Source organism: Urocitellus parryii, unplaced genomic scaffold (assembly GCF_045843805.1).
Source record: "Urocitellus parryii isolate mUroPar1 unplaced genomic scaffold, mUroPar1.hap1 Scaffold_43, whole genome shotgun sequence".
Lineage (NCBI taxonomy): Eukaryota > Metazoa > Chordata > Mammalia > Rodentia > Sciuridae > Urocitellus > Urocitellus parryii.
In genome coordinates this window covers 4,017,168-4,043,402 of record NW_027553833.1, presented here as the reverse complement: position 1 = coordinate 4,043,402, position 26,235 = coordinate 4,017,168, and the positions used below count along the sequence as shown (strand labels likewise).

The window sequence follows — 26,235 nt, the reverse complement described above, 5'->3', positions numbered from 1 at the left end:
TCCATATAGCTTTATGGATTTGTGTGGCCACAATCAACATTTCACAATTTCAGTCACATAAAATCTTTGTACTTTTTCATCTGTTTTATTTATTTATTCATTTATTCCATTTTTTAAATTCACTTTTGCTTTATTGATGTTGTGTATACATTCCTGGTGAGTATACAATGACACACAGACACACACACACACACACACACACACACACACGATGGTATATATGTATATAATGCTAACTTCTATAACATTAGATTCTATAACATTAGATTAAAGTCACCCAGTCTCAACAAATTACTGAGGCTGTAAGAAAATCAGCAAAACCATTTTTCTTTTTTTTAAGAGAGAGAGAGAGAGAGAGAGAGAGAGAGAGAGAGAGAGAATTTTTAATATTTGTTTTTTAGTTTTCAGCGAACACAACATCTTTGTTTGTATGTGGTGCTAAGGATCGAACCCAGGCCGCACTCATGCCAGGCGAGCACACTACCACTTGAGCCACATCCCCAGCCCCCAAACCCCTTTTTCTTTATTGAATATTTTATTAAAGGTTGAGAGTGTTTTTAAACAAAAAAGCATATCTGCTTTCAATTTGTAGTGAGAGAGAGAGAGAGAGAGAGAGAGAGAGAGAGAGAGAGATCTTGCAAAAATAAAAAAGTAATCAGTGACACTCTTAGTGTCAAGGATATAAATAATTTAAAGGTAATAGTGAGCTAGTTGGAAAACTCATCTAAATTATGAACTGCTGTTTTGGGATGTTAGTTTGCTCTCCAACAGCAGCTGGGAAAAAAGTTGCAGCAGTGGCATAGATGATTTGGAGAAGTAGTCAAATGAGTCATGTGCAGCTGCTCAGGCCATGGAATGAATGGTTTCTATAGATCTGACAGCAAAAACTGATGCAAGTGTATGAGATACCAGAAGAATGAGGATAATCAAGAAGTCTAGGAATGAAAAGTATATCCAATAGAATAAGATCTCTGTATTTTGAAAATACCAATCAACCTTCCCCATTGTGAAGTTGATTCTGGAGAGAAGAAGAAGGATGAAGGCCCTCAAGTCTAATCAATAGTGATGCATAAAATGAATCAAAAGCAGCCAATGGCTCCAGTGAACAACTGGCATGGCCAGCCCAGGTATCTAAGTTTAACCCATTTTACCTGTTATCAGAACTGGTGGACTTAAAAAAAATAATTTACCCAGGTGTCAAGAGAGCAAGATTATTATTTTTTGTCTGTAAGAATTAGAGATAAACAGCATTCTGTGTTGCACCCTAAAAATGGAGAGGTTAGCATTGCTCCTTACAGTAGAAGTTGTAAAATGCTCAATTCCATAAGTCATTTAAGGACAAAATAAGACCAAGTATGTTAGTACCTGGCCAGGCTTCCAGAGGGCTGTATTTTTAGCAAGTAGCCAAGGTTATAAACACTCATATTCAATCTATGTACTCAAGGTCAAAAACATTTTTTTGTGAGCATGCTCTTACATCAGTCAAATGTTGTTGATGTGCTTTCTTTGTCTGACCTGCATTAAAAAATATATTTAATAATTTGTGGGGGCTGAGGGATAGAAGGTATAGGCTGGTTATGGGCTATTTCTGCCTTCAGAAGTAGCATGCCTACCATCCCAAAAGTTCCTCACATCTTCTTTCAACTGCTTGAGCCCCAAACCTTGCTTTTTTGATATGAGCCCCTGCACAACAGCCACAAATGTGAAATCATTTTTAATTTAAGACTATCACAAATCCTCTGCTTTATGCAAGGTGTATTGTGTTGTTTTGTTGACATACTCCCAGATAAAATTCGTATAGTGGAGATTTAGTATATTATTTATTTTAGATTACATATATGGCCTTGATGTTGTCTCGCCCTCACTTTTTTATGTAGTGTTTCATATTCTTAATTTACAAAACTTTTGTGATACAGATACAGCCCTTTTGTTGTAGTTTCCATAGCATCCTGAATTTTCATCATGACTGAAATGAAATATGCCTGTTTTCAAATTTCTCCTGATAAGAAATTTAAAAATATTGCTTATTCTTGATTTTTTAATTCAAATTTAAGCAACTTCCCAAGTTTATTTTAAATCCTTGCTATAAGCTTTAGAAGTTTTTCTCAAACATATTATCTCCATTGAATAAAAAGTTCATCAGACGTAATTTTTTTTCTTTTTTTTTTAGTTCTTTTCTTTCCTTTTTTTTTTTAAGGGGGGAGGAATGAATACTTAACCCAGCGTAGTTATCCTAAACCGCTGTATCTCCAGGCTTTTTAAATTGTATTTTATTTTATTTTTAGTTTTCACACAAAGTCTTGCTTAGTTTCTTAAGGCCATCTCATTATTTAGGCTGAATTTGAAATTGTGATTCTTCTGCTTAAGTCTCCCAAATTATTATGATTGCTGACATGAGCCACCATATGTGTGTAACCCTCCTCCCCTTTTTGAATAAACGTCACTACTTAAAAATAATGATGAATCATGGCTTCTAAAGGAGGTAAGTTTTGCCTTTTGGTCAGGCATATTTGATCTTGATATGTACTTAAAATTTGTGGGCACACAACAAAGCATCTTTGTAAGATCCTGTCTCAAAATTTAAAAAAAGACCAAAAAAATTGAGGATATAGCTCAGGAATAATAATTCCCTCAGTTAACCACTAGTACTACACTCATATAAACACACACACTCTCTCTATCTCTCTCTCTCTCTCTCTCTCACACACACACACACACATACACACAGTACTTGTGGGATTCTGAAAATATTTTTTTACACTGAACAGGTGTATAAAACTCATCTATTACAAAAGCAGAATTAGTGATATAATATCAGTAGTCCTATAGCCTTATCTGTGTACAGAAATTTGGTAATGCAATTTTACTCCTACTCTCGCCAAATGCAGAATGTATTCCACAAACTTTGGGTCAGGGTTCTTCTTAATATTTTTTATGGCTTATATAAAGTTGTGGCTATGAAAGGGTACTAGTCAGGTACCTAGTCAGGAAACATTTTTTAATGTTTTTGCTTTTGCTTTTAGAACACTGTCTCCTCAATGAGAACAAGCTCACCTTAATTTATTAGATTCTGAGATATCATGTGAAGAAAATTCAGGATGCTTTTTTTTTTTGGCAGCCAGATCATGCTCTGAAGTTCAGTAATCTTAAGAGCTAAACACATGTAGCAAAAATGTTGCAGATGAATGCAATTCAATCCAAATATGAACTAGTAAGTTTTAGAGTGACTTCTTATACAGTTATAGACAACAATATATCCACTGGAGGGAAAATGTCAGGTTTTAATTACATATGGTACAGAGAATATCTGGAAAACAGCAGATATCTTATAAGTAATATTTTAATTTCTCTTATTTAAGTTCATATCCCCAGCCCTGATCTTTAGTGTTTTAACAATGAAAATGGAACAGCCTGCCTTTTGGACTTGATTCTGGGCCCACTCGGCTTACATTGAAGACTTGCCCAATCAGTCTCTTAGGTGCCATTCTTTAAATCATTTTGTAGGCTTTCTGTCATGGATCAGGAGCCCAGGTTTCTCTGCTAAGAAGAAGCTGAAAACAAATCACAGGGAGAATTCTGAAAACCCTGAAAGCAAAAAAAAAATGATAAGTGTGCTTTGTTATCTTGAGACTGGAGAAGTAGGTTGTTTGAAGCTGGCAAGAGTTGCAATGGCGGAAAATGAAAATTGTTGCTAGGGACTTGTTGTGAGAGGGCAGCAATTGTGACATATGCAGTACAGGAGAGACATAAAGAATGTCCATGAACTTCTGCCCTTTTCAATGCTTTATTCATTCAATTACTCAACATAATTTCACTCTATAGGTTCTTAATCAAGAAAACAATTCTTAATGCTAGCTACTGCCATAGACATAATCCATTCACAGCTAACAATTATAGATTAATTCTAAGCACTACGAAGCACACGTAATAATGACAGGCTAATTACAGACATTCCCTCTGCATGCTAAGTTCAAAAGTCTCCAGACTTAGGCTTTATGTCCAGCATATGCACACTCACTCAGACCACGATGATCAGGACAAAAACCCAGGCAGACCTTTCCTGGTGTGGAGCAGCTCTCACCAGGGTCTAGACAAGGGCATAGAGTTTGAGAGTGGTGAGGATTATGCAGAGGATCAGGAAATGAAGACAAGTGATGGGATCTCAGGTCCTCATCAGGCTCTCCAGCTCAAGTGCATCATTGCTTTGGCTGGCTGAATCCCTGTTCATTAGCTCTATTATTTTTATAAAATTTTGGGCTTTTTGACCCCCCCCCCTTGCAATCTTCTTCAGCTACCACTGGATTTCTCCTTATCATTTACCGTGGGGTCAGAAACATCTGGTCTGGTGGTCTCCACCCTGATCTTTTTGCCTTTCTCTCTTATCAAGCCAGGACAGCCTGCCAGAGGCTTCACTGTGTTTATCAGGTTGAGAGGAAGTAACTTGTTTGAGGCCACACTGGAGTGCTCTGTGTGTGTGCCTGGTGAGACTGCAGGATTGAAACTAGAGTTTTTAAAATAAAGTTGTGTAGGCTCAGGCCTAAGGACATCTTCACAGGACTCCTCAGAGTGTCTCTGTGGCAGCTCAACCTTCACCCTTTCTCCTTACTAGTCTAGTGAAGCTAGACTAGTTAAAAACCTGGGCCTTCTGTTCCATAATTGTATGGTGTTTTCAGCTTGTCTCTAAAGCCCTGTGTCTACATCCATGTGCCATGAGTCCAGCATGTCCCCACATTGTGTGGTGAAGACTGGGATAATTATTTGGAGAGAATCCCAACTTCATTTATTGTTCCCATGCAAAAGAGATTGTACGTTTAGAGCTTGTTACTCATGAGGTTTTATTTTTGTGTGTTTTATTTTCTTTTTGGTACCAGTAATTCAACCCAGGGGAATTCAGCCATTAAATCATATCCCCAGCCCTTTTTAAATATTTTTATATGGAGACAGGGTCCCTTTGAGTTTCTTAGGGCCTCATTAAGTTGCTGATGCTGGAATTTAAACTCAATGCTCATCATGACTCCTGAGCTTTTTAAATGTAGGGGAAGCAGTGTCACAAATTCAGAACAACAATATAAATTCCAGAACTTCAGTTTAGCTCTTCCTAGGTCTGAGAATAAAGACCTAGTTTTATAGCTCTCTGTTCACATATTCCATTCCAGAGTTCTTTTTTTTATATAGTGAATAAGTATAAAATAGAAGGGATAGTAAAATGACAGTGTAATCAAGATAATTAACCTCATTCTACCACAGCTGGAGGCTAACTGGAAGATATGTTAATGAGCACCATTAAGGCCTATTTAAAATGCAAAATCCTTAATTCCAACTTTTGGGAACAAATTCAACAAAGTCTTTTGTCTCTTGGTGAAGTTGCAAGAGGAAAGATGGGTCATGGAAAAGAAGAAAGTGAACCCATATTGTAGTCTGGATACCTTTTCTAAAACCTATTTTAAATTAAATTTTTTCATGTCTGCTGAAAAACATCTGTAAACTTTTAAGATGGCACACAAAAATGAGTTTATCTGATATCATTCCCCATCCCACTGAAAGGATAAAAAAATTGAAATGTAAATGATAAGGTTTGTCCTGAAAAGTTTTTAAGTTGCATTCGGAACCTGAAATTCATGTGGCAGTAAAACAATTCCTGGAACTGCCCATTAGTTGTGTGTCAAAATCTTCCCTGACCACCTAGTTAGTTGCTCAATGAGAACAAATACCTTTCCTCAGAAACCGTGCAGTCCCACACGTATACACCTCAGGGCTTAAACCAATCAGTTTGAATGTATACCCCTTCTTAGTACTGACAAATCATCCCCACCCGACCTGTTCCCGCCAGTGAATGTGCTAATTATGTTTTAGAGTTGTTATTTGATTTTCCCGTGCTATGTGATGATTTGCTAAGGGATGCTATGATGTGTGTATAGTCCCTGCCCTCTGCAAAGAATGTATATAAACTCTGCTTAAGTTGTTCTCGGGGCTCTTTGTTCTTTGCTCCTCTGAAGTGAGCTCTGAGCCCCAGCATGCTGGACCCCCAATAAACCCTTTGCTGTTGCATGAGACAGTCTCTTGGTGGTCTTTTCCTCTGACGTTCGCCTGACCTATACATCTGGAAGCCCCCAGTGAGATCCAGCAGCGGTGGACAAAAAACCCCCAACGGGCTCCTCTCGGGTAAGTAAGGCCCCTCTTTCTGGTTTCGGGTTTCAGGTTAGGCTTTGGCAAAGTGGCTGTCAGTAAAGAGCGTGAGCTCTCTCCAACGGTGGCTGAGAGACATGTCACGTCCCTGGGGGAAGCTCCAGAGGACTCGGGAAATCGAGGAACAGAAGTTTCCTTGACTTGGCAGTATTCTGCTTCGGATTCGGTTTGCCAGCCCATCAGGTTTTGCCGGCTACTCAGTTCTGGTCTCTGTCCCAAACTCGTGTTGAACGTTTGCTGTCTGTCTTTAGTGTCTCTGTTAAGTGTGATGGCATTGTTTTACTTTGGACAGATGCAGAGTCCCAAATTCCAATCTTCCTTAGATGTGTGTAGGTATCTTTAGCTAAATTTTAGCCTAAATTGTCCCTAGTATGCTTCTCCTGTAAGGGACCAAAAGTCAATAGAACCGCCAGCTTTTCTGTTCTCACCTTTTACACCCCTTTTAGCTGTCTTAATTAAAGAACTTTTATAAACTTTACTCCCCTTTGTTAAGCGAGATTAGGGAAGCAGTGTTTTCTTTTCTTCCCATAGTTGGCTTGAGTGCACCCACTGCAGAGGGAAATGCCTGCTGGGATCTAAGAACTTTGATATCTCACTTTAACTTTTCTCAAAACTCTGTCCTCATTATTAAATTGGCATTAATTGGCTTTGGGGATGGGAACCGAACTTTCAGTCATAAATTTTGGCACCCCAGAGGGGACTTTAGAGGAGTCACCACTCTGCCTTTTTGGGGAAGCCTAGCACTTGAAACAACTGCAAGCAGAGGATGAACTTTTTGGGAGCTGACTACTGAAAAGTTAGAGATGTGGAAAATGCCTGGTGCCTGGGGTCAGACCAAACTAGAGGAACTAATCATGTAAGTAAAAGGTGGGACTAAGGGATTCCCAGCAGCTGCCAAAGCCATTTTGCTTTGGGGAACTCCCTCTTCCTTACCTGCACTTTAAGGATTACTCCACCTCTGTCCACTTAAAAAAGAGGGACAATGAATGCAGTAAAGTGTTGATATTATAGATTGTTCTTGGGGATGACCTTGGCTGAATGTGTATCTAAAAGAGTTTTTATTGTAACTATCTGGTTGGATAGATTCATTCATTCAATCTAATGTTATTTTTCATATGCTTGTTTTTAAATACACCTTTCTATTTCTCTTAACAATACTATTGACATACATATGGTTTCAGATTTGATTCATGTTATGATTTATTGGTCTGTATTATTGCAATATAGTTTAATAATGTACATTAAATGTGTCACATAATAATAACTATATTATTTGTTTTTTATTAAATGTTTTGAGGTATTTCACATATTTTATTTCCAAGATAAATTTATTTTCTTTAATCCCTTGTTTTCTTTTCTTTTATTTGTTACTGGGAATTAAACTCAGGGGAACTTAGCCATTGAGCCACATGCCGAGACCTATTTTGTATGATGTTTAGAGACCGTGTCTCACTGAGTTGCTTAGTGCCTCACTTTTGCTGATACTGGCTTTGAGCTCACAATACACCTGTCTCAGACTCCCAAGGTGCTGGGATTACAATTGTGCACCACCATGTCCACCTCTCTTTTTGTATTTAAAGAAAAACATGGTAAAATTTTAATGGGAAAATATTATATATTAAATTGAGTTAAAATAGTTTTCTTTATAATGATGAGTTTTATTTACACACATGGTATTTTATGTGCTTTTGTAAATTTTTATTTAGTTTGTGATAATTTCTACATATTTTCCTTGAAAGCCGTTTTGCATGTGATGTATTTACAGATGTAACTTCAATAAAATACTTATGTGGTATTTTGTACTCTAATTAAACCAAAAAATCTTTTGGGGCTCTATAAGCCAATTTTACTCAAATTTTATTTATTTATTTATTTATTTTGAATATACCTCCTCTTTCCTCGTAGGCCCCAGATTTTTACTGTATTGATAAGTATAACTCTAGCTTTAGGCTATCACATAACTGTGCGCTGTCATGGCACACACTTACTATAATTTCTACAGGTCTAAGCTGCTTGGTGAGGATTATTTCATATATATATACATATATGAAATAATATATATGAATATATATTTCTTCATGAAAACTATACAGTTTTCATGAAGAAATAACAGCAATTTCTACTCCATTTTTAGTTCATGAGGATTTGTTTTGTGTCTGTATTATTTTTGTTGTGTGGTTTCTTACTGGAAATTTAACTCAAGGGCACACAGAGACTGGGTCACACATAGTTGCTTAGGGCCTTGCTGAGATTCTGAGGCTGGTTTTGAACTCAGGATGATCTTGTTTTAGCCTCCGATCCAATGGAATTAAAGGTAAGCGCCAAGAAACCTGGTTTGATTTTATTTTTTTATATTGAAATATATATTATTTCTGAAAATAATTTATTCTTGATATTAAGAAAGCATAGAATACTATTTCTCCCCACAAATAACCCCCTTTTTTTGGAAAAGATGTCAGTAGTGTCAGATGTATACTTAATTGTTGTCTAAATGGCAAGTTGTTTATTACTTCTATTATTATATTATTATTATTATGCTATGTATTAGTTACAAAAGTTTATCTCTTCATATTATTATAACATATATACTCTTTCTTTTTTTATATTGTATTAAAGTGTTTGAATTATTCAAAGTTTTACCAACTATAATATACTTTAACAGAAAAGCCCTGGAGGTTTATTAGACTATTTCTGAAAGGGGAAAAAAAAAACAAAACAAAACAAAAAAAAAAAAACTTAGGACATCTCAGATACAGCAGCAACAACAATATTTGTGTAGCACTTTCCCATTCACAAAGTGCTTTCCACATATATTATCTCATTAAGCCCTCACAACAACCCTGTGAGGTAGGTGTTTTCACCAATTTACAAGTGAGGTAACTGAGGCTCTTAGATTTCAGGAACTTTAAAGAGATCCATGGCAAATGATTAGTAACAACGGGCCATAAAACCAGATCTTTTTTCAAGTCCCATTTAATGCCAAATAAGTGTTAATTTTCAATGTACAATTTTTTATTGGTTGTTCACAACATTACAAAGCTCTTGACATATCATATTTCATACATTTGAATCAAGTGGGTACAGAGCAATAGTATACTATACAATTTTAAAGATTAAAGATGTTAATAACAACTGGTCCAACTTTTCAAAAATTGAAAATTGGGGAAAATTTAATTCTTTCACATATAAAAGTCCTTGAGACTTAAAATGATTTTGGCCAATACTGCCATGACTTTGTTCTCATTAGGAAGTATTAACAAATTAAATAGCTTTCTCTTTATTTTAGGATCACAGATAATCTTTTACAGAAGGGCATATAAGTAGGATCTGTGAGTCTGAACATAACTCAAAAAGTGCCATCCCTCCCTGACCTACAAGAAAAGAACTGAAGAAAAAATGTCTTCCCTCCTAGAAGAGAGCAGCAGAAAACAGGTCATGGGCAATGTGCTGGGCTCAAGTTAAGCTACCTCACAACTCAAAAAGACAAGGGATGTACAGCATCATAGTTTACCTCCATGAGCCTTGGGTGCCCCCAACTAACAGGCATATTGAGTTTTACATGAATGGATCCATTACCACTATCATGACCAAAGAGCAGTTACCAGGCATCCTCTCATGGTACCAGTACAAAACAATAGAGAAACAGGGCCCTACCTTGTGCACTTGACCAAGTCTCTTCTAAGGTATGCCAGTTCTAAAACAGTGCTCATCACAGGACAACATGGAGCTTGACACAGAAAACAGAGGAAAACATGCTGCCCCAGTAACTACTGAGTAACTGCCTATAACAGAGTAATTACAAGTGAATAGGATCACAGAAAAGGAAGAATACCAACAGTTTCCTGATTAGATCCAATAATATGTGGCATGGCTACAGAGCACTAGGAAACAGCTACCTTGACAAACCAGTCTGGCAGCGGAACCAAGAGGGAGGCTGTTTTTCCTCAATCAAGATTTATCTTCATGAGGGAGCATCCCAGCGACTGCTCATAGAGAGTCAAGGGAAGAGCCTCAGGATCAGAGGAACCAACCATCTTGCCCAATCGCAGTTTAGCCACAGTATACATAGATTGTATCACATACATATACTTAAGTCTAAGTCATTTGTGCCACGCTAATAGAAAAATAGCAATTTCAAACATTTTACTAGCACATAATTTGCCAAAAAATAGTGTAAAAAAAAAGAACCATGAAATTTTACATTTTTGGTGCTTGTTTTCAAACCGCTACCAATCTTAGAAAATTACTTCCCCTTGTAACAAAGGGCTCTCAGAATCTAAATAGCAAAGGAATATTTCTACCATTTCAAGAGTTTATTAGACACACACAATTACATTCAATAAGTTACGAGTGAGCTGCAAAATGAAAAATTAAGAACTCATATTCATAAAACCTCAAACACATCTCATAATTAATTCAAGCTTTTTAGCTTAACATCTATATCTTGAGCAATTTTTTAAATGCAGACAAACCCATTAAACACTTATGTAATAGAATTCAATGTTCTATGCTAAAAGCAGAGATTTTTATACTACACAGCATGATTTATATTTACATATCACTTTTCTTCCACAATACTTATATTACATCACAATTATAGTAATTATTAAACTATTAATACAAAGCAGAACACTTCTTCAAATTAAGTTACCTTTTGCTGTACGTAGCAAAGACTGCCTTCCTGCACCAAGTAAAGAAGTGACTCTTGAAATACTGGGTGGAATTTCTTCATCCAACATAGGGCCAATGCGCTGGCAGATTTGCAACAGCTGATCAGGAGCCACATGCTTATTGGAAAAGACCAATTCCTCGGAGCTCCTGTTGTGCTCCTTACCCTCCCAGTCCAACCTCTTGGGCAACAGCTGATACTGTTCCAGCTCCTGCACCAGCATCTGGGCTGTTCTGCAGCACTGGTCGACCCATAGGTACCTAGCGATGAGGAAGTACAGTTCCTACTTGATGAGCCGCACCGGACATAGGGCACCCGGTGTGTGTGTGGGGGGGTGGCGAGCAGGCCATCAAAGCCTGTAGGCTGTGCTGAGGCCTCACCCTGCAGGCGTCCCCTCTCCTCAGGCACACCGCTGCCCTGACGTGTGGGCCGCCAGCTCCGGACAACTCCGCAGGGGAGGCTCTTTTCTGTAATTCATACCATACATGAGTGTGTATCAAAATGACATGTTGGGGTTGGGAGGGGAGGGGTTAGAAATGATGGTGGAATATGATGTATATTATTATATAAAGTACACGTATAAAAAAGTGAATTCGTGTAAATATATTTTGTATAAAACCAAAGAAATGAAAAATTATGCTCTATATGTGTAATACGAATTGTAATGCATTCTGCTGTCATATATAATTAAAAATAATTAAAAAGTAAAAATAAATGTTGGCATTATGTTCTAACTGGAAATAAATACTAATCCTTTTAAAAATTGAAAAAAAGGTCTGTTGGTCAGTGATGAACTTTATAAAGTATAAGATGTTTCCTGAACATTTGGTAATACATAAACCTAGATGTAGGTATTCATAGTGTTGTCAGCAGAATTAAAAAAAAAAATAAATTACTACAGAGTTTATTTCTTGCAATATATACTCATAAGAATATGGTGCCTCTAACTCAAAAGCGTACACTAGGAGCTGGGGTTGTGGCTCAGCGGTAGAGTGCCGGCCTAGTACATGTGAGGCCCTGGTTTCGATCCTTAGCACCACACAAAAATAAATAAATAAAATAAAGGTATTATGTACAACTAAAGAAAGAAAGAAAGAAAAAAAGCCTACACTAACTATTGAAACTGATGCACTCCAATTCTAAGGCATTTTTACCATCAAAGAACTGAGCAATAATATATATTAAAAGAAATTCAGCCGTATTACTTTTAATTGTACATACAACTCAAATTATTCAACCAAGAGATGCCAAATCTGATGGACCATCTTCAATAAACTCATCTGCATTTGTTGGTACAATTTTCCATGTGAGCTATTAAGGTAAAACAGATTTTCTTCTTCTTCTTGAGTAGATTAAACCAGTTTTATGTATTAAATACCTCCCAAAGTTGCCTTTTCCATAGCAAAAAGGTAACTTTCAATTCAAACCAGTTTGAATCATCCCAAATTCTGAAAAAACCAAGCCAAATCAGTGACTGTCCTCACTGGATATAGTCCAAATGAATGCACAATGGAAACAGCTGTGCAAAGTCCAAAGATGAAACAAAACTGAGCACACACACATACCCTGCCACTAATTAAAAAATGTACTAGTGTTACAAGTATACAGTTTCAGTGGTGGTGTTATCTTTGTTCAGAAGCATGGTACATTATTGTAAAGCTGAAGCTATCTAGCATTTAATTAGGTTACTAATTATGGGGAGACTCATATTACCTTCAAGTCTTTTCCTGGATTGTGACCATGCCTTAATGTATTAATTTCATGATGACTATATTTTAAGATGGGGCACATTTAAATGCAGAGTACTGGTCACATTCTCCAAAATGTCCACATGATAAGATTTTAGCTATGTATAGTTTGAGACATTTATTAGAAAAAAATCACCGTTAATTCTCACTCCTAATTTTAACAGTCAAGAGATATTTTACATTGCATTTTAAGTATAAGTTAGCATTCCACAGTCTTCACCAAAAGTATACATACAAATATCAACAGAAACAAAAAAAAATCATTAAGTGACATTCTGTATTTCCATTTGTGTCCAATCAACTAATAAATTCAGCCTTAATGCACTATCATCTTACTCCCTAGCTCTCCTCTATGCCTATCAGAAATAAAATAAAGTCAGTGTAAATGTATGAGTCATTATTCTTCAGTCATGCCAAGGCCATAACCTTTAACCTAAGATTACAAATAAAGTGCTATGCGTGAAATTCAATACTGTTTAACTTTTGGGTGTTGAGGTCTAATAAATATAACATTTCGGAAGAAAATTAAAACATTCTGGATCAATTCCATTCATTTTCATGATTTCCTCAGTAGATTTCTACTGCTTTGACTAAGTTTGCTAGTGTGCAGATCCAGGATAAACTGATGAAGTTTGGCATCATTTAGTTTATAATCTGTATCACCAGTTAGTACAAGGCACAGAAATGTTCACTCCCCTATGCACTTCAAAGTACTTAATTTATTATCTAAACAGTTATTCTGACAAAACCATTAGTCAAGAAGAAAGTAAAGATCTTATTTTTTAAATGACGCGACTTTCACACCAGACTCCTTTAACCACCCGTGCTATTTCTGGCAAAGCTTTTATTTCCTAAAGAATACATCCCCTGTCGCCATTCCATTTTTTTCTTGCCTATGAGAAGGCCAGGGCTTGTTTTTAATTAGTTTTCACTCAAAGTGAGCTTTTATATATTTCAAGATTTACCTTAACTTTTCCCTAAGTTCCTCATTTTTCTAGCCTCTTCTAAGGAAATACTAAATTTAAATATGAGTAAGCGCCTGCAAAAATCAAATTGTCTTTATCAGCTAACTTTAAGTGATGACAGGGATGAACCAGAAGACATGCACACAAGGTAAAAACAAGACACTTTACGTTGGAGCTCTGAGCGAGGGCTCTTGGAGTTAATAAGAACTAAGTTTCATGATTTAGAATGAGGTATATTCTCTTTTTTTTTTTTTTTTTCCTTCTTTTTTTTTTTTTTTTTTTTTTTTTTTTATTGGTCGTTCATAACATTACATAGTTCTTAATACATCATATTACACGGTTTGATTCAAGTGGATTATGAACTCCCGCTTTTACCCCGTATACAAATTGCTGTATCACATCAGTTACCCTTCCATTGATTGACATATTGCCTTTCTAGTGTCTGATGTATTCTGCTGTCTGTCCTATTGTCTACTATCCCCCCTCCCCTCCCCTTCCCTCCCCTCCCCTTTTCTCTCTCTACCCCTTCTACTGTAAATCATGTCTTCCATTTGTATTCTCTTGACTTACCCCTCCTTACCTCTTATATGACATTTTGTATAACCCTGAGGATCGCCTTCCATTTCCATGCAATTTCCCTTCTCACTCCCTTTCCCTCCCACCTCTCATCCCTGTTTACTGTAAATATTCTTCTCAAGCTCTTCGTCCCTACCCTGTCCTTGTTTACACCCCTTATATCAAAGGAGTCATTTGGTATTTGTTTTTTAAAGATTGACTAGCTTCACTTAGCATAATCTGCTCTAATGCCATCCATTTCCCTCCAAATTCTATAATTTTGTCATTTTTTAATGCAGAGTAATACTCCATAGTGTATAAATGCCACATTTTTTTTATCCATTCATCTATTGAAGGGCATCTAGGCTGGTTCCACAGTCTTGCTATCGTGAATTGAGCTGCTATGAACATCGATGTAGCAGTGTCCCTGTAGCATGCTCTTGTTAGGGCTTTAGGGAATAGACCGAGAAGGGGAATAGCTGGGTCAAATGGTGGTTCCATTCCCAGCTTTCCGAGAAATCTCCATACTGCTTTCCAAATTGGCTGCACCAATTTGCAGTCCCACCAGCAATGAACAAGAGTGCCCTTTTCCCCGCATCCTCTCCAGCACTTATTGTTGTTTGACTTCCTAATGGCTGCCAGTCTTACTGGAGTGAGATGGTATCTTAGGGTAGTTTTGATTTGCATTTCTCTGACTGCTAGCGATGGTGAGCATTTTTTCATGTACTTGTTGATTGATTGTATGTCCTCCTCTGAGAAGTGTCTGTTCAGGTCCTTGGCCCATTTATTGATTGGGTTATTTGTTATCTTATTGTCTAATTTTTTGAGTTCTTTGTATATTCTGGTTATTAGGGCTCTATCTGAAGTGTGTGGAGTAAAGATTTGTTCCCAGGATGTAGGCTCCCTATTTATCTCTCTTATTGTTTCTTTTGCTGAGAAAAAACTTTTTAGTTTGAGTAAGTCCCATTTGTTGATTCTATTTGTTAACTCTAGCGCTATGGGTGTCCTATTGAGGAATTTGGAGCCCGATCCCACAGCGTGTAGATCATAACCAACTTTTTCTTCTATCAGATGCCGTGTCTCTGATTTAATATCAAGCTCCTTGATCCATTTTGAGTTAACTTTTGTGCACAGCGAGAGATAGGGATTCAGATTCATTTTGGTGCAAATGGATTTCCAGTTTTCCCAGCACCATTTGTTGAAGATGCTATCCTTCCTCCATTGCATGCTTTTAGCCCCTTTATCAAAAATAAGATAGTTGTAGTTTTGTGGATTAGTTACTGTGTCCTCTATTCTGTACCATTGGTCCACCCGCCTGTTTTGGTACCAGTACCATGCTGTTTTTGTTACTATTGCTCTGTAGTATAGCTTGAAGTCTGGTATCGCTATACCGCCTGATTCACACTTCCTGCTTAGTATTGTTTTTGCTATTCTGGGTCTTTTATTATTCCATATGAATTTCATGATTCTTTTATCTATTTCTACAAGATATGCTGTTGGGATTTTGATTGGCATTGCATTGAACTTATAGAGAACTTTTGGTAATATCGCCATTTTGATGATGTTAGTTCTGCCTATCCATGAGCAGGGTATGTTTTTCCATCTTCTAAGGTCTTCTTCTATGTCTTTCTTTAGGGTTCTGTAATTTTCATTGTATAAATCTTTCACCTCTTTTGTTAGGTTGATTCCCAAGTATTTTATTTTTTGGGGGGATATTGTGAATGGAGTACTTGTCCTCATTTCCGTTTCAGAGGATTTGTCACTCATATACAGGAACGCCTTTGATTTATGCGTGTTGATCTTATATCCTGCCACTTTGCTGAATTCATTTATTAGCTCTAATAGCTTCTTTGTAGACCCTTTTGGGTCTGCTAGGTATAGAATCATATCATCTGCAAATAGTGATAATTTAAGTTCTTCTTTTCCTATTTTTATGCCTTTAATTTCTTTTGACTGTCTAATTGCTCTGGCCAGTGTTTCGAGGACTATGTTGAACAGAAGTGGTGAGAGAGGGCATCCCTGTCTTGTACCAGATCTTAGAGGGAATGCCTTCAATTTTTCTCCATTCAGAATGATGCTGGCCTGTGGCTTATCATAGATTGCTTTTACAATGTTGAGGTATGATCCTGTTATCCCTAATTTTTCTAGCGTTTTGAACATAAAGGGATGCTGTACTTTGTCGAATGCTTTTTCTGCATCTATTGAGATGATCATATGGTTCTTATTTTTAAGTCTATTGATGTGGTGAATAACATTTATTGATTTCCGTATATTAAACCAGCCTTGCATCCCAGGGATGAATCCTACTTGATCATGATGTATAATTTTTTTGATATGTATTTGAATCCGATTCGCCAGAATTTTATTGAGGATTTTTGCGTCAAGGTTCATTAGAGATATTGGTCTGTAGTTTTCCTTCTTTGATGTGTCTTTGTCTGGTTTCGGAATCAGGGTGATGTTGGCGTCGTAGAATGAATTTGGAAGTTCTCCCTCTTTTTCTATTTCCTGAAATAGCTTGAAAAGTATTGGTGTTAGTTCCTCTTTAAAGGTTTTGTAAAACTCTGCTGTATACCCATCCGGTCCTGGGCTTTTCTTAGTTGGTAGTCTTTTGATGGTTTCTTCTATTTCCTCTATTGTTATTGGTCTGTTTAGGTTGTCTATATCCTCCTGGCTCAATCTGGGCAGATCATAGGACTCAAGGAATTTATCTATGCCTTCACTATCTTCTATTTTATTGGAGTATAAGGATTCAAAGTAATTTCTGATTATCTTCTGTATTTCTGAAGTGTCTGTTGTGATATTGCCTTTTTCATCCCGTATGCTAGTAATTTGGGTTCTCTCTCTTCTTCTCTTCGTTAGCATGGCTAAGGGTCTGTCAATTTTATTTATTTTTTCAAAGAACCAGCTTTTAGTTTTGTCAATTTTTTCAATTGTTTCTTTTGTTTCAATTTCATTAATTTCAGCTCTGATTTTAATTATTTCTTGCCTTCTACTTCTTTTGCTGTTGTTTTGCTCTTCTTTTTCTAGGATTTTGAGATGAAGTATGAGATCATTTATTTGTTGGTTTTTTCTTTTTTTGAGGAATGAACTCCAAGCAATGAATTTTCCTCTTAGAACTGCTTTCAATGTGTCCCATAGATTCCGATATGTTGTGTCTGTGTTTTCATTTAACTCTAGGAATTTTTTAATTTCCTCCTTGATGTCTTCTAAAACCCATTGATCACTCAGCAACCTATTGTTCATTCTCCTGGTGATGCTTGCTTTTTCCTTTCTTCTTTTATCATTGATTTTCAGTTTCATTCCATTATGATCAGATAAGATGCATGGTATTATCTCTACCCCTTTGTATTGTCTAAGAGTTGCCCTGTGACATAGTATATGGTCTATTTTTGAGAAGGTTCCATGTGCTGCTGAGAAAAAAGTGTAGCTACTTGATGTTGGGTGGTATAGTCTATATATGTCAATTAAGTCTAGGTTGTTAATTGTGTTATTGAGTTCTATAGTTTCCTTATTTAACTTTTGTTTGGAAGATCTGTCCAGTGGTGAGAGAGGTGTGTTGAAGTCTCCCATGATTATTGTATGTTGGTCTATTAGACTCTTGAACTTGAGAAGAGTTTGCTTGATGAATACAGCTGCACCATTATTTGGGGCATATATATTTATGATTGTTATGTCTTGTTGGTGTATGGTTCCCTTGAGCAGTATGAAGTGTCCTTCTATATCCCTTTTGATTAGCTTTGGCTTGAAATCTATTTTATTAGATATGAGTATGGACACTCCTGCTTGTTTCCGCGGTCCATATGAGTGATATGATTTTTCCCAACCTTTCACCTTCAGTCTATGTATATCTTTTCCTATCAAATGCGTCTCCTGTAGACAGCATATTGTTGGGTCTTGTTTTTTGATCCATTCTACTAGCCTGTGTCTCTTAATTGGTGAGTTTAAGCCATTAACATTTAGGGTTATTATTGAGATATGGTTTGTTCTTCTATCCATATTTGTTTATTGATGTTACTAAACCTGATTTGTTATCCTCTATGACTACTTTCCCCCCTTTACTGTCCTACCTCCCATTGTTGGTTTTCAATGTTGTTTTCCATTTCCTCTTCCTGTAATGTTTTGCCAAGGATTTTTTGAAGAGATGGTTTTCTAGCTGCGAATTCTTTTAACTTTTGTTTATTGTGGAAGGTTTTAATTTCATCTTCTAACCTGAAGCTTAATTTCGCCGGATACACGATTCTTGGTTGGAGCCCATTGTCTTTCAGTGTTTGAAATATGTTATTCCAGGATCTTCTAGCTTTCAGAGTCTGTGTTGAGAGATCAGCTGTTATCCTGATTGGTTTACCCCTAAATGTAATCTGCTTTCTTTCTCTTGCAGCTTTTAAAATTCTCTCCTTATTCTGTATGTTGGACATCTTCATTATAATGTGTCTAGGTGTGGATCTCTTATGATTTTGCACATTCGGCATCCTGTAGGCTTCTAGGATTTGGGATTCTGTCTCAATCTTCAATTCTGGGAAGTTTTCTCGTATTATTTCACTGAATAGACTGTTTATTCCTTTGGAATGGAGCTCTGTGCCTTCCTGTATCCCAATGACTCTTAAATTTGGTCTTTTGATATTGTCCCATAATTCTTGGATGTTCTGCTCATGGTTTCTTAGCAGACTTGCTGAGCTGTCTATGTTCTTTTCCAGTTGAAATACTTTGTCTTCATTGTCTGATGTTCTCTCTTCTAAGTGATCTACTCTGCTGGTAGTATTCTCAATTGAGTTTTTAAGTTGGTTTATTGTTTCCTGCATTTCTAGAATTTCAATTTGTTTGTTTTTTATTACCTCTATCTCCCTGTGAAATTGATCTTTGACTTCCTGGATTTGTTTGTCAATGTGATCTTTCATTGTCTGATTTTGCTGTCTCATGTCTTCCTTGAGACTCCAGATCATCTGAAGCATATATATCCTGAACTCTTTATCCGATATTCCATCTGTTGCAGCTATTACCTCTTCTAAAGTTGAGTTGACCTGCATTGCTTGTGGTCCTTTCTTTCCTTGTCTTTTCATACTGCCCGCGTTTCTTTCTGCTTGGTGCAACTGTTGTGTTTTGAAATTTACCCCCTATTTATTTATGTTGCTCTTGTATACTTGAAAAGTCTCCCTTGCAGGTGCGGGCGGCGGCTGTGCCCCTACTCCAATTGGGGTGACGTGTCTATCACGCTGGCGGCTCTCTGGGCCTGTTCCGGGAGTGGAAGGCGGCTCTGCTCTGTCCCTATTCCAATTGGGGTGTCGTGACTACAATGCTGGCAGATCGCTGGGCCTCTTCCGGGCGTGGGCGGTGGGCTTGGCTGGTGGGATTCCACCTAATGGCAGTCCCTAACCTCCCTGCTTGCTAATTAATGGCTTCTCTGAGGCGCCACGCCTTCTGTAGCTGCAGGGCAGGCCACGCGAATCAGTTGGCCTGGCTCTCCGGGCCCTGTTGCAGGCTGCTGGGATCCCTGGCACTCTATCACTTTGATTCTTTCTGCTTGCCCCTCCCCCAGCGCTGGCTAGCCAGGTTTCCTTTTGGCTGCTACTGGGAGGAGGGGTTGGAGGTCAGGTGTCTCTGGTTTCCCCCTAGCCTGTATGGAGGCTCAGCTTGATACTCCCTCTCCCGACAAGCCTAGGAGAGATTTTATGCGAATTCCCGCTGTCTGGGGGGTGAGCTGAATGACACCGACCTGTTTTGATGTCGCACTCTGAAGGAGAGTGGCGGTGTATCCTTCAGCTTTCCCGGATGGTGGCCGCTGACTGGCTCGGCGGAGTGTCCGCTGTGGGGGATGGGACTGTACCACTTCCTTCCCCTTCTGAGAACCCGTGCTCGGCCCAAGGGTCCGTGTGGGCTTGGCTGGTGGGATTCCACCTAATGGCCTTCCCTAACCTCCCTGCTTGCCAATTAATGGCTTCACTGAGGCGCCACGCCTTCTGTAGCCGCAGGGCAGGCCACGCGAATCAGTTGGCCTGGCTCTCCGGGCCCTGTTGCAGGCTGCTGGGATCCCTGGCACTCTATCACTTTGATTCTTTCTGCTTGCCCCTCCCCCAGCGCTGGCTAGCCAGGTTTCCTTTTGGCTGCTACTGGGAGGAGGGGTTGGAGGTCAGGTGTCTCTGGTTTCCCCCTAGCCTGTATGGAGGCTCAGCTTGATACTCCCTCTCCCGGCAAGCCTAGGAGAGATTTTATGCGAATTCCCGCTGTCTGGGGGGTGAGCTGAATGACACCGACCTGTTTTGATGTCGCACTCTGAAGGAGAGTGGCGGTGTATCCCTCAGCTTTCCCGGATGGTGGCCGCTGACTGGCTCGGCGGAGTGTCCGCTGTGGGGGATGGGACTGTACCACTTCCTTCCCCATCTGAGAACCCGTGCTCGGCCCAAGGGTCCGTGTGGGCTTGGCTGGTGGGATTCCACCTAATGGCCTTCCCTAACCTCCCTGCTTGCCAATTAATGGCTTCACTGAGGCGCCACGCCTTCTGTAGCCGCAGGGCAGGCCACGCGAATCAGTTGGCCTGGCTCTCCGGGCCCTGCTGCAGGCTGCTGGGATCCCTGGCACTCTATCACTTTGATTTTTTCTGCTTGCCCCTCCCCCAGCGCTGGCTAGCCAGGTTTCCTTTTGGCTGCTACTGGGAGGAGGGGTTGGAGGTCAGGTGTCTCTGGTTTCCCCCTAGCCTGTATGGAGGCTCAGCTTGATACTCCCTCTCCCGGCAAGCCTAGGAGAGATTTTATGCGAATTCCCGCTGTCTGGGGGGTGAGCTGAATGACACCGACCTGTTTTGATGTCGCACTCTGAAGGAGAGTGGCGGTGTATCCTTCAGCTTTCCCGGATGGTGGCCGCTGACTGGCTCGGCGGAGTGTCCGCTGTGGGGGATGGGACTGTACCGCTTCCTTCCCCTTCTGAGAACCCGTGCTCGGCCCAAGGGTCCGTGTGGGCTTGGCTGGTGGGATTCCACCTAATGGCCTTCCCTAACCTCCCTGCTTGCCAATTAATGGCTTCACTGAGGCGCCACGCCTTCTGTAGCCGCAGGGCAGGCCACGCGAATCAGTTGGCCTGGCTCTCCGGGCCCTGCTGCAGGCTGCTGGGATCGGTATATTCTCTTATTAGCTTTTTCTTTCTTTTATTCTTCAAATTCGTACTGCAGGTATATTACCAGATAACATGCTTGTAGGATTTTGTCTTATGAAAAACACAATGTTCTGGTCTTCAGAAGCCCACATCACCAGTGAGCTGAGAGGGTGGGTTGAATTATGTCCATAGTCTTGTTAGCAAAGATGGGTTGGGCTGCAGACCAAACCGAATAAGACAACATGAGGTCAGATATGAACTTGTTTAGTAAAGAAACATAACTTTGTCAACCATTTTAGCCATTTTTAGGAATACAGTTCAGTGGCATCAAGTATATTTACTAAAACTACCAAGTAGTATTACTTTAGATTCAACTGGACTCCGGCCTCAATGTCTGGATATACAGTCAATCACTGCTTGATGCTTATGGCTTCACAGAGATAAATGCCATTCTATTTCCAGGTAACCTCCTCAATATTCAGAACCAGAGCTCAATCAGCACAGTAGAGCTGTCTACTGAGGTGAGGAATAGGCTGCCCAAACCAAGCATTTGTCTATTTCCTTCCAGATGGAAGATAGAAACTTTGATCTTCTCTTCCTTGCCATTAAGCAAAGAAGGAACCCACTATTCCCTGACCTTTGGGAGTTTTGCAAACTTAGGACTGCAGTTCACAACACAGACAAGAAACTGTCCAAGAAAAACATGCCCCAAATGAACAGGATATAAACAAAGCTGTAAGAGGTAATTAATGGTAGGGACTTGACTCCCCTCACTTTGCTTCTGTGATAACAATCTGGCATTTTATCAGCAGCGTCTTTTATCTGGAAGGATTCACTGTGTTCTGCTGCCTGGAACTATTCTGGGAGGGGACAAAGACATGCTTTCATATTGGAAAGGGAATGGAACTACATCTAGAAGGGGTAAGGAAGAGTCAGAGCCATAAAAAGACCTCCAAGTCTTTGTTTGACAGAAGGGAGAGGTAAATGGAAAATAGGATGCCCTGTTTCCCTGAAAGCATAGAAGCAAGTTCTAAGGTGAAAGAAGTCACAGAGTCCTCAGCCAGGCCACAAGAGTGATGACTCTGTACTTCCTGCCTTTGTTCCAATTCTGCACCTTCTCCCCATTGTCATCTAATTATCTTTCTTTCAAAACCAAAGAAACTTAAACTAATTTATATCATGGCATAAGTGACTAATAATAACATAAAAGTCATTTACCTCCCACTGTGATGTCCATTTTCTTAGAAGGGATGAAATCCAAATACTAAAGAATAAATGTCTACCTGAGTCTTTAAGACCTGGCTTAAGATGAAGGCTGCATTTGAGATATCTTGGTGGGGAGAGGGCACTGCCTAAGATTTCTCAAGTCATTTCACACAGGTTGTTACTACATTGGGCAGGGTGTGTGATAAAGCTGGCCCTGGTCAATGACTAGAGTGGATTTGATCTGGCCCCTCTAATGGTTTCACTTCTAAAGGAAAAGGGAACTGCTATGAGAGAATTAATTTATAGTAAAGAATGACCCCTGGTTTCCCCTCCAAAGCATGGCCTCTCCACTTAAATCTCACAACAAGCAGCCATGGATTGGTTATCGAAGAACTTGGGATAAATAGGGCTTTGAATTCCCTATCCTATTTAGGCCTCAAGAATATTTATTCAAGGTTGAGCCAGGGTATCTGGCCAATTCCAAACCCACAGCCTGGGGTTTCTAAACCAGAGTGTGGATTGCCCAGTGACACTAGTTACCTTCTGTCAGGCTGAGTAGCAATCCTGTGGAGTTGCCTATGTTCATACTCAGGGCCCTGGTGACAATTCACAGTGCTTCAGGTAAGGAGTAGGGCATAAAGAAGTGGCTCTGCTGGATGGCTTTCAATAGGGAGTTCTATCAGGACATGGTATTCTAAGGCTGCCACTTTAGAGATGTGTTCAACCAGGTAGCAGAATGCTGATCCTTCTCTAGTCTTTCTCCTATGTCCAGTTTCAATCTCCTATGAATTAAATTCTTAAATATCTTAAATCATGTAGTTTTTAAAAAAAGGTTAAAGAAAATAATTATGTTATATTAATTATATAATACTGAAGCTTAGCAAGAAAACCTGTTTCTCTTCACTAGATTTATACAAGTTATAGTAAGTATAAATGAATTCTACTTTTTGTTTAATCTGCACCGAAATGGAGCTGCATCTTCAACTCTCATTTCACAGGAAAGAAGGAGTCTTTGGGGGAAAATAAATAAATAAGTAGCCCGGCAAGAACCAAACCAATACTACTCACCCATCACCCACACAGACAGCTCAAGGGACTCCCTAGATTCATGTTTCAAAATAGTTTCCAGCCACTGCTTTGAAAATTATTTCTTTTCTGTGTGACACATCCTTCAGTACCAATTCAGCTTTTCCTTGGCTACCTAGATATATTTCCATAGTTTGTGCCAAAACAGATGACTTCTTCCTGTATAGTTCTAATAATCAAAAAGGAGCAGATTTATTTATAGAGCAGCACCTTTCATACAAATATATACTTTATTAATGCTCTCACTTTATATAAATCTCACTAATGGGGTCATGCCTAATTTTGATTCTGAGGCTGAACTAAAGTTTCCCTATGGGGGCTGGGGTAGTGGCTCAGTAGTAGAGTGCTTGCCTAGTGTGAGGCCCTGGGTTCGATCCTCAGCACCACATAAAAACAACAGCATTGTTTCCATCTACAAATATATATATATATATATATATATATATATATATATATATATATATAATATTTCTATAGACATATAAAGTTTTCCTATGTGTCTAAGAGTTTTCATCTACAGCTGAGAGAAATCTTTGATTTCTTGGAGCTGGTAGTTGGGGCACAAATGGCCTAGCCAAGTGTTCTCCGTGCTGCCAAAAGCCTCAGAGGAGCCTACCTCGCCCTCAGTGTGCCCTCACCTCAGGTTGGTGAAGGAGGGAAGTGGGACTAAGCACAAGGAAAACTCAAAACTAAGGAACCAAAGGAGGTTTTAACCACTTCATAGACCTTACGGTCAGCCAAATGCTCCTGTCATTTATCTGTCAGAGAAGTTCCCCAAAGTTACTACCTGCAATTTGGAGTAACATTAGTAACACATCACTGATTCAGATTTGAGTTTTTCCAAAGCAGTTCAGAATTAACATATAAGAAAACATATGTAATTATATAAATTTTCATTGATAGCCCTGTGATTCTATTTTCTTTCTAAGAGAATAAAAACAGGGATGATCAGAAAGGTTACTGTATGTGAAAGTACTTGGTAAATTTCAAATTCTACATAAATTTTTGTTACTATTGTTTTTTCTTTCCTTTTAGCAAGTCTGGAGATTCTCAAAATTATGTAAGATTTCAACAGTGGAAACTTAACATGACACACTGAAGACAGATAGGAAACATTTTCTAATGGTTTAAAAGGTATGCATAAATAGCAACCCACAAATAATCTCATTAAGATTTTATGCTTCTTAGCCTCAAGCCACATTTTCTATTTACTAAGACACTTATAACTGCAATGACCCATGATTTCCTATACTAAGGAAATTTTCTTTTGTAAGAAATTCTCAGTTATTTCTCAACAATCTCAGAACTTCAGTTAAGCCAGTTTTATTTAGCAACCTGTCACAACCACTTGGACCTAACTGCAACTTTTTCTTCTTTTTCTGTGGATTTCAGATTAGAAAAAGAGACCACTGCCAATGCAATGCCCAAGGGGGCAAGTGTTTCAAGAAAGCAAAGTCTAAATATTTGTTATTTAAAACCACAGGTTAACTCTGGCACATGGAGAACTAGCTTGTCTTACATCACAGAGCATCATGGATAGCTAGTGGAAGGACTTGCTATGGGGTGAGGAGTTAGGATAGCCAAGACAATGGCAGATGTGTTCTGGAGTCAGATCACCTGGATTCAAATCCACGCCTTATCACTTACCAGCAGACTGAGGTAGGGCATATTTCTAAATTTTCTTCTGCCCAGCCTTTGCCCTCCCTCAATAATAATAACAATGATAATAAGCTCACAGTGACTTTTGTGATGATTAAATGAGTTAGTATGTGTAAGGTTCTAAAACAGTGCCTTGCCCATGGTAAACATTTGCTAATTGTTATAATTAATCACTAATTAGGATAAAAAATCAGATTACAAAAGATAGGGACAAGAAGTGTCACAGCACATCATGACAGAACCCTGGGTCTGACTCAACACTGCATTTTTCTAGTGCCTGACACTTTGATGTTCCCAATAAATATCTGTTGAGTGAGTGACTCACAGTCCCTGACTCCTTTGACAGTCATTTTTTCACTGTGGACACATTAGATTTATTCCTTCTGGATTCTGGAGTGTCATCTGTTTTTTTTCTATCTCCAAAGAAAGTTACCAATGCCTGCCACTTGCTACCTCAAACTGATGATAATCAATATAAGAAAAAAATAATAATTTCACACTCCCTAAAGGGCTTTGGGAAGAAAGTGATATATATATTTTTAGAGACAAATGTTCCTTTGTTATTGAGTAGGCAGGAGGGCTGGGGGTGTAGCTCAGTGGTGGAGTGCCCCTGAGAGGTACAGTGCCTAGCAGGCATCAGGCCTGGGATCCATTCCCAGCACTAGAGGGACAAAAAATGAAGAAGAGAAAGAAGAAGGAGGAGGAAGAGAAGGAAGAGAAGAAAAGAAAAGAAAACCGAGCAAGCATGAGCAGTCAGTTATGGTGGAGAAGCCTCTGTGAGTCCATATTCCATCATTTTCTTTGGAGAAGGGAACTTCTGCCAGGTGGATGGAGTGTGATGTCAGGCATTACATGTGATGAGGAGAGGACTGGATGTTCAGCCCCTCAGTGTGCCAAGGTAACTGAAACTGCTAACTTATGGGTGCCTGTATCACAGGCAGAAGAAGCTCTCCAATAGGTGGTACATCACTATAACCCCAGTGATTTGGGAGACTGAGGTAATAGGATTTCATGTTTGAGGCCAGCCTCAGCAACTTTGTAAGACCCTAAGCAACTCAGTGAGATCCTGTCTCCAAAA

The 26,235-nt window shown here is 38.9% G+C and overlaps 1 pseudogene; it reads right to left on the bottom strand.

The window, feature by feature from the left end:
* Positions 1-10,823: 10,823 nt before the first annotated feature.
* Positions 10,824-11,177, bottom strand: LOC144252474 (bromodomain and WD repeat-containing protein 1 pseudogene; annotated as a pseudogene).
* Between the last annotated feature and the right edge of the window lie 15,058 nt (positions 11,178-26,235).